This window comes from Procambarus clarkii, chromosome 20 (genome assembly GCF_040958095.1).
Source record: "Procambarus clarkii isolate CNS0578487 chromosome 20, FALCON_Pclarkii_2.0, whole genome shotgun sequence".
Taxonomy (NCBI): domain Eukaryota; kingdom Metazoa; phylum Arthropoda; class Malacostraca; order Decapoda; family Cambaridae; genus Procambarus; species Procambarus clarkii.
Window position 1 is genome coordinate 20,852,853 of NC_091169.1, and position 9,383 is coordinate 20,862,235.

At 41.4% G+C, this 9,383-nt stretch overlaps 1 long non-coding RNA gene and 1 other non-coding gene across 2 annotated transcripts; one reads left to right on the forward strand and one right to left on the reverse strand.

Moving 5' to 3' along the window:
• Window positions 1–287: 287 nt before the first annotated feature.
• TRNAV-AAC (transfer RNA valine (anticodon AAC)) lies at window positions 288–360 on the reverse strand. Its single transcript has one exon. It is a non-coding gene; the product is annotated as a tRNA-Val (tRNA).
• Window positions 361–1,346: 986 nt separating this feature from the next.
• On the forward strand, window positions 1,347–6,060 carry LOC123755568 (uncharacterized). The gene is made up of 2 exons (XR_006772532.2): window positions 1,347–4,251; window positions 4,567–6,060. It is a non-coding gene; the product is annotated as an uncharacterized lncRNA (long non-coding RNA).
• The last annotated feature ends 3,323 nt before the right edge of the window (window positions 6,061–9,383 follow it).

Below are 9,383 nucleotides of genomic sequence, written 5' to 3' on the forward strand. Positions count from 1 at the left end.
TACATGTGTATATAATATTAACAATTGTGTAACTAGCTTCACAAGATTGTCACTTGTTTAGCTAAGGGTTCAGTTCCTGAACCCATTATGTGCCTCTGTAACCCTTACCACCACCGCCCACCTGATGAGTATGGGGTGCATAATTAAGAAATGAATAAGATAATATTGTTACTACTTGTAATACTACAGTCACCGCCACATCGCCTACAGTTACTATTTACATTACTAACAGAAACATCATCATCAACGTTGTCATCAACAGTTAATCTTTCATGAAAATAAACAATTGTGCTCACCAGGGATCGAACCTGGGACCTTCTGTGTGTTAGACAGATGTGATAACCACTACACCATGAGCACCTGATAGCGCTGTGCAAAGTCAGCTATTAATTTTAAATTTTGTATTTGGATAGACGATATAAATGTTATAATAATTATAATATTTTATTTATACAAGAGTATATACGTGCATATATATGATACGTGAAGAGTTGAGGACAAACATAACTCCGCTTGGTTCTGGTATAATCGCTGACAGAACAACCTACCACTGTCCAACCTGAGCCTGTCTTCAGGGCAAGTCCATTACAATGAGAAACCCCCCCCCCCCCCTACTTTTCAAACCACCTGATTAGTTATCTCGATATTTATAATGGTCTGAAAGTGTATAACTACATGTAAACTGGCAAGTGATCCTTTGTCCTAAACTCTCAAAAAATATTTTATTATAAAGCGTTAGTTTAAAATTGAAAAGTATATGCTAAAAACGGTTTTCTTTCAAAGTGTCTGAAGAATTTGATTATCTTGAAACGGAATTCTCGGGTATGCTCAAATAGTTTTCGAATTCCATATTTCACATTTCATCAAGCTCAACATAATTTATCCGAGTGCCACTAACACACTAGTGGCCTCGACGAGGAAAGGTGCTTGTCAAAGGTGTCCCCATTTGATCTGATATTTTTTTCCAGCTGGATTTTAAAATATAAAAGTTTGGGCATTTACGGCTTCGGCGGGTATGTGGTTCCATGGGTTAATAACCCTGTAGGTGAAAAATATGTTTTCAGTCCTGACGGCCTTACCTAAGGTATCCTTAACCTAATCTAACCATTGCAATACGTAGTCGCTCTGAATTCCCTTAAGTCTATTTCCTCCCTGAGGACAAGCTGCCTATCTTTCTCATAGCAAACATAGACATCACACCATCAGATACCAAAAAATTAACCTTCAGACTGCACAGCAAAGCAGCAATATGAACTCCTATAAATGCATTTCACAACATAAACTGGTAATCTGAATTCAAGAATACACAATATCAATTCATTAACCGTCATCTTCCTCACAAAAATTCTAAGCCTCTACAACACACACTGTCCTCTCCTCACCAAGCAAGTAACTACCAAAATATTAAACAGCCCATGGCTCACTAGTGGCATCTTAAAGCCTTTAACAAGAAACGCAAATATAAAAAACATAGGATTAACCTAATTACAAAGAATACCCCACCACCCGCTGCATCGTCACACACGCAGGATCCTCCTTGCATCCGGCTACCACATCCACCGCAGCTGTTGCCATTCGGTCACTTCCTGAACGTAGGTTGACACCATCCTGTACTCGAGACTCATCATCACTATCGATACCATCCGACTGGGACACCTCACCACCCACCCGCAATGGAGGAAAGTCCAGGTCTCTAAAGATATTCTCCCGGTCAGCCAGATTAACAGTACATCCGACGGCCAAATTGCCGAGACACCCACATTTGTAACATGCCCTGGGCGGCCCCGTGTAGAGGAAACACACTTTATACCCCACAAGCATCACAGAAGAGACGTCCTGTTTAATGACCATCATGACGGACCGGGTGCCATACAGTAGACCCTTCGCTCTACCAAATGAATACATGTTCTGACGAATACCTTCCATTTTTCAAAACCAATCCAGGACACGAAGGATGAGGTCTTCCAACATTTCAAAAGGCGCGTCCTTCACTACTACAAACGAAAAAGTCTGACTCATGTCATCCACACAGACTGTACTTACCTTAGTAGCCGTGACTGTCATGGCAATTCTGCAGCTGCGTCACCTTTCCCTCGTAACACACCATAAACTCCAGGAAGGTCGTAACTTCACAGTACGGTCGTAATGAACCACTTGAAAACCAACCAGAATCCTCACTGTTTACTCAAAAAATGTAGAAAATCCTAGCACACAACCTGGTTGATTTGGTTGATTGACAAGGTAGCAAAATCCACATTGCATGAAAACCGTCGCAGCTGGGAGCGAGGACGACCCCATACTAACAACAAAGCTACACCTGCAGCGAGGACAAGCACCAGGCAGGGCGAAGCAGCAGTTCACCAGTTGTAAACATCAGGCCACCATGGGACCCGAGTACTCACACACACACACGTTCACCCCCCTACCGCGGCCAGTCACGGTCCTCATCGAGGACAGGTTGACTGATTTTGTGCATTTACTATGTACCTAATACCCATTCCGTGGGCGGTAGTGGACCCCATATCCATCCCGTGGGTGGTTGTGGATCCCATACCCATCCCATCGGCGTTAATGGACCCCTTAGTGGACTATAGCGGCCGCCTACGCCTTCCGCGGGTGGTATTATATCCCATACCCATTCTGTGGGCAGTAGTGGACCCCATGTCCATCCCATGGGCGGTAATAAACCTACAATTAGTTCACGAACTGGACCACAACAGTCGCTAAGCCGAGCAATTTCAATCTGTGGTAAGCCAATTACATAAGGTTACTAATAATCTACGCTACACCCATCCAATAGCAGTAAAATGAACAATTTGGAGGATATTAATCGAGGTCACTTCTTTAAAAGATCAACTGTAACATAAACAAGGGGCAACAGCTTCAAGCTCAACAAGCCACAGTGAAACGTCAAATGAGTTTTCACCCATACCGTTATAAACCCATGGTACCACCCATACCGTTATAAACCCACGGTACCACCCATACCGTTATAAACCCATGGTACCGCCCATACCGTTATAAACCCATGGTACCGCCCATACCGTTATAAACCCATGGTACCGCCCATACCTGTTATAAACCCATGGTACCGCCCATACCGTTATAAACCCAAGGTACCGCCCATACCGTTATAAACCCATGGTACCGCCCATACCGTTATAAACCCATGGTACCGCCCATACCGTTATAAACCCATGGTACCTTCCAAACCAATATAAACCTATGGTACCGTCGAAGCCGCAGATGTCAAGGAATTACTTCAGTTCAACCTCCAGTCGAACAATTTAATTCTCAAGAACAATAGGCAGACCTTTGACAAACCGCCGGCTTCTTGTTCCCGTCGAGGCCGCTAGAGAGATAATGACTTTCAGGCAAATTCAGGTAAAAAGTTAAGTCATCCCAGAACTAAGTCAACTTTTATACCACGAAATGATGAGGGTCTGGATCACGACTAACAACTCTACTCACAGGACTGATCTCTGATACCTTTAAACTACCGAACATATCAAAAGGTATTAATTATTCTATATTACTTCATTAAAAGTATAATATAACTCATGCAATGGGCAATGCAACTTTAAGCTCAACAAGCCACAGTGTAGGACCAAAAACAAGAGATGCTTTTTCACCTGTAATATAAAAAATAAACATAATCGTCCATCCACCGAAGTCGTAAATATTAAGTTCAAACTACATCTGGAAAAATCCACAGGAATGATATTGGACTTAATTAATTTGACAGGCCACGCCTGCTTCCAGCTCCCGTTGAGACTATATATATTAGTAGTCTACGTTAATCATTCACTTCACACCTCATATTTCATAAAAACTACGCAAATTTGTCTTTACATAATTATCATACAGTGATCAAGCCACATTCACACCCGAGACCCACGCCTCCCCCCTGCCAAAAATATTTATGCAAGGCACCGCGGGCATGATACACCTGTCCTGAGATTTACGCTTGACAGGATTTTGTTAACACATTATAAAGTAGCGTATCAGGTGACGATATAGATAGATGCAACGAGGAAATGTCTGTAATAGTTAATAATGCTTTGAGAGTCTTGGTTAATACTAGATTGAATTGTCTGGCAACAATATTCTCGTGACAGCTTGTAGGTGGGAGCCCGTAGCCCGTTTTCAATATATATATAGTCATGAGAGTCTTTACAGTTTCCCCAGTGCAGCACTGCGTGTTCGGTGGGCGTCTATGTGCACCACATCAGTCAACACTGCTAATTTGAGGTGACCAGTGGTCATTTATTGACTTTTCACCTAAAGTGCTCAACGTTCACCTTGTCAATACTTCAGTCACAGATAAAGTCGAGCACCAAGTGTTCAGTGTTATTCACTGCAGTAGTAAAAAATCTGTTATATCAACTAAACAGAGTTGAGTCTTAATAACTAAGTGTTGAACCCATGATAACTAGTCATTTATATGGGTATCTAAGTCCATTTATATACTCGGATTTGTGTTAAGATACGAACTGTTCATCTATATATCCTGCACAGTACAGTCTTTCTGGGTTTAATTAATTGCAAGTATTCTGATTATCATAGATGTTGCGGCCGTTGCAAGCGGTGTTGAGTATTGATTTCTGCATCCTTCTCCAGGACCCATCTTAGTGCCTAGTGTTGATCTCCGCTCACTACTCCAAGACCCATCTTAGTGCCCAGTGTTGATCTCCGCTCACTACTCCAGAACCCATCTTAGTGCCCAGTGTTGATCTCCGCTCACTACTCCAGGACCCATCTTAGTGCCCAGTGTTGATCTCCGCTCACTACTCCAGAACCCATCTTAGTGCCCAGTGTTGATCTCCGCTCACTTCTCCAGGACCTATTTGAACATTTAGAGTATATCATACTGGTCTACGATACACGTTACCGCTTCCTCTCAACTGTTCATTCCCATCTAAAGAAGTAGAAGATAACAGTTATCTCAATGATGAGATTTTTTTCCTTCGGTCGCCGCGACCCGGACGCTGAAGATAATCCCCGGAAGAGTCGAGAAGAGTCCAAGGGCCACGAGCGTCGACGTGGGCATCTTAGACCTCCGGGACATTGTTGCAGGGGTGGGCACCTCAGCCCACATCGGTACCACAAGCCTCATGCCCACCGAAGTCCTAACAGACATCCCAGCCTGCGAGAGAACAGAAGTCCACAGAGGTACCTCAGTCAGCCTGAACATCACAGCCGTCGAAGTTCAGACTCCAGCGCTAGTGGACGCCGGGGTTCACGGGGGAGCAACAGCCCAAATGGGCATTGTAGCCCGAGTAGACATAATCGTAGCCCAAGAGAACAGAACCACAGCCGTAGCCCAAGTGGAAGACACAGCCCTATTGGGCGCCGCCACAGCCTAAGTGAACAGTGCCCAAACCCAAGTGGACACCACAGCCCCATTGAGCGCCGACACAGTATAAGTGGAAATCAGAACCCAGAGGAACACCACAGGCATCTGGGTTGTCGAGGAAACGCCACCCACCACGATCGTCACTGACCACACGGACAACATTGCCAACATCACAACTTACAGGAACATCGTGCTTCGCCGGGACGTTCTGGCCGTGTGACCCCAAAGTTCCCGCATACATAGTTATGTCTATTTTGTACACCATGAACAGCAGGGACTCAACAAATGTATAATATTGTACATAGGAATCACTTTTTAAAACTTCTAGAATCAAAGGACTTCTTTTGCATCACAACTTTAACAATTTGTATTAAACCAGATGTGCTGCATTTGGCTGTGTGGCTGCATTTAATATTTCACTTTGTTTCCTGTATATATATAAAATATACTGGGAATTAGGTATAAATGTTTGTGAATTTTATATGTAGTTATTGGTGATAGAACTACCGAGTTTGTGATTATTACAGTCTTCTTTCCCAATGTTTATTTTACTGACACGCTATAGTTTTGAACACTTATTCAGTATAGCGTCTGAAACTGTTGTTAAACAGATCCAAATGTTTAAAAACTTTAGTCAGTAGTTATAGGCCTAGTCAGCTGAAGATATGTACTTATTAGCCTAATATATTAATTCATATTCGCTATGCAGTAATTTATTATTACAAATCCTCAAAGAACTGTAGATCTTTTAGTATTAATTAAACCACAAAAATAAAACATTATTTTATTGGCTACTTTTCTCTACAACTTTTCAAAACTATTTTATACAAATACGCATTTTTTATAGTTTCAATATGAATAACTATTGATTATCATGATGTGCTAGTATGACTGGTGTATGATGTAATAATGTAATGTAATAATTGTGCTGGTATGCATTTACGCACAAGGGTTATATACTCCGAACAATATACTCCGGTCATGGTATATACTGTATACTATTAAGAGTACTAAAGTATACTTACTGGTTGCTCAACAGCTCTTGCAGTAGCTTTAATAACCTTCCCGGAAAGGTTCATAGGCTTTAAACCCAACTTAAACCAACTGTCCAATATAACTATACATTTCTAAACTTGTCAAAAGCAGATATGTAATGATAATTTTCAAAAAATTGAGTTAATCGCAGGAACATTATAGAACACTTAAATTACTTAAAAAAAGAAGTACAAAATTCTGGATACCTGCCTAGCAAGTTTACGGGAGAAAAATAATGCCATGAACACACATGTATATAAAAAAATGAAGCTTTCAGAAAAATATCGTCGACTTATCGACAGTAGATATTATAGATTTAAGAGATGCAAGCAAACGTAATTGAGGGTTTGAGGTTGTTTTAGATTCAGCTACTCTGAACAAAAAGTTCCAAGTAGCACGGGCTATGGTGAGCCCGTAGTGGACTTGGTTTGAGGTAACGGTGAATTTTCAAGAATCTCATAGCTGATTTGGGGCAATATTTTATTTGTATTGGGGTAGATAAGCAGGGCCGGATTTGTCAGGGGGCAATTGCCCCGGCCTCCCTCCTTGGCTGAGGGGCCTCCAGACTTCCTTTATAAAAAATATAATAATAGTGATTTGTTTTAAACTTTTGTTGCTGGTTGTGAATAGAAAAAGGAAAACTAAACTTCTTTACTATTCTTTTGATCGGCGGTTATTTAGTATGAATTCAATAATTAATATCTGATAGAGCAGTATAAAAATAAAAACTTAGCAGGGGTGTGCATATGGATGTGCAGGGAATTTAAAGAAATAAAGGCAATACCTTTTCATACCATATCTGATCATCAGTATAGTTCACAACATTTTAGCGTATGTTACAAACTGAAAAATGTAATAAAAGTTATTCTTAGTCAACACGAGTGAGAAAAATAAATTCAGACAAGTGTCTTCTTCGGACTCAAACTTTTTTTTCGAACATACGCGGTTTATTACCATTGTAATTCACTTTCCATTTGTCATGTAATTTAATTTCTATGTTGAGGGCCTCTCGAATTTGAGGAGTTCCGGCCCCCCCCCCTCCCCCTCAATGTTTAAATCCGGCTCTGTGGATAAGATCTTTCAGGCGTATGAAAAATTGTTTGGGCGGCCAAGAAACTTCTGTGTCTATATAATCGTGGTGTGTAGCCGTGAGTGGAACACAGGTGGAGCTACAAGTGTAAACACAGGTGGAGCTACAAGTGTAAATACACTTGTAGCACAAGTCTATCTACCTACGATCTTGGCGAGGAGAAGAGCTCCTATTTCAACGTAGGCGGCAGAGATAATTATGTTAAACTTAATTGCGTGCTCCTGTAGGCGATAACCGCACGGCGGTTATTGCCTCAGTCGCCTTGTTATTGATACTTGCTCCCAACCCCACAACAGTTGCCAAACTCCCGGTTACCTGTTTACTGCTAGGTGAACAGATGCATTAGGTGAAAGGAAACGTGTCCAACCATTTATATCCATACTGGGAATCCCCGCTTGCGAGTCGAGCGGGGAAAGAAAACTATCGGGAGAAAGCACCAAGCCATTACGACTACTGTATATAGCACTAGGAAGGGATCGGGATAATGAGAGATTCAGCACCACTCCTGTGCCAGGAAAGTTCACTACGGGCTCACCATAGCCCGTGCTACTTGGAACTTGTTCCGAGTAGCTGAATCTATAACAACAACAACATCAGGATAATGATTTGGGATGGGACGGGGGGAAAGGAATGGTAATCAATCACTTGGACGATCGGGGAGTGAACGCCAACCTGCATGAAACGAGACCGCTCTACCGTCCAGCCCAAGTGAGTCGCCCACGAAGCCATCTTAGGTGTCATTACTATTAATTAATGACCTGGTCATTACTATTAATTAATGACCAGGTAGCGTTTTCCAGCCATGATCAAGGTACGGTAGAGAATATTCCGAGGTGCATGATGAATCTTGGTTTAGGTACTTAAACTAAATTTGCAAACGGCGTACTGCACCCCCCTGGTTGGGGGGGAGTTTGGAGATGTGTATGTGGGTTCGTGCCAAAGGCTATCTGTGGTGCTCTCCACAAATACGCAGACAACCGTATCTTTGCCAAGTTCTTGACATTTTTTTTTTGCGAATGTATTTTTTGGTGAATGTTTTGAAGATATTTATAATTTGGCTATGAACAGTAGGCTTCATTATATGTTGAGGCTTGTCCTTATTATGTATGTTTTTGTGTCATCCTTATTTCTGTTTTTGTCTGCTTACATACACATTAACACATTTAGACACGCATGCACTTGTCGGGGCTGCCTGTCCCCGACAAAATTATTTACATTTTTAAATATGTTTAAACCACAACCGAAAATACAGATTGTAGGTGCTAAAAATGTATAGGTTTCTTGTTCACTATTATTGAAATATTTCTTGTTCACTATTATTGAAATTCTGTTGACAGATGTATAATAGATCAAACAAAACCTGACAAGTCACACACCAATTTACTAGATCTTAAGTCTTCCTTTGATATTGCAAACCAACATGTCACTCTTATCAAGATTCTCCACGAGACCTGGTCGGGGATCGGGCCGCGGGGACGATGAACCCCGAAATCATCGCAAAATAAGCATCAAAGGTTACTTATCCAAGAGGAAGACTTCTGCATTGTTCCAAGAATATATAAGTGTAATAATTAAGAGAGTTTGAACTAGGTACTGCGCACAGGGAGGTGTCCTCGGCGGTATCTTAAAGCATTCTCAGAAAAGTTGTTTTGTACGCGCTTGATTTCCTAAGCACCATTGATAACTACGGGCTCACCATAGCCCGTGCTAATTGGAACTTTGTTCCAGGTAGCGAATCTTTAACAACAACCATTGATAGTGTTACTAATATTAATATTTTATTTGGTATTAAAAACCTGAAAAATTTATAAAATTATGAGAGGCAAAGTTATTTTGTATAATAGATGCAAAGGAAAGTGACACCAATTGTTGAATCCACGAAAAAAGAAGAAATTAAACATC